Source organism: Mesitornis unicolor, unplaced genomic scaffold, assembly GCF_000695765.1.
Source record: "Mesitornis unicolor isolate BGI_N332 unplaced genomic scaffold, ASM69576v1 scaffold28051, whole genome shotgun sequence".
NCBI classification, from domain to species: Eukaryota; Metazoa; Chordata; class Aves; order Mesitornithiformes; family Mesitornithidae; genus Mesitornis; species Mesitornis unicolor.
In genome coordinates, this window is record NW_010163552.1 from 1 (window position 1) to 354 (window position 354).

Consider the following 354-nt stretch of genomic DNA (forward strand, 5'->3'; position numbering starts at 1 on the left):
GCCCTGAGCAGCAGCTGCTGCCGGTTCCTGCATCCCACAGAGCCCAGTGGGACCCAAACCCAGGCTGGCTGCCCCCCAGCACACTTGGTGGGCATGTACCCCCACCTACAGACATGCACCCCTCTTCTTTTTTCTTCCTCCTGCTTCAGAGCAACTGATTTTTAACCAATTCCTGCCCAGGCAGGGTAACTCCCAGGCACTCAGCTCCTGCTGGAAGTGCTGGGAAGAAGAGAAGGGAAAACTGCTGCCAGAGGATTGGGCAGCTCCCTAATACTGCCCATTCCAGCACCCAGCCTCCCCAGCGCCTCAAATGCAGCAAAAGGGACGCAGCTCGCACAGCAGCTGCCACATGAC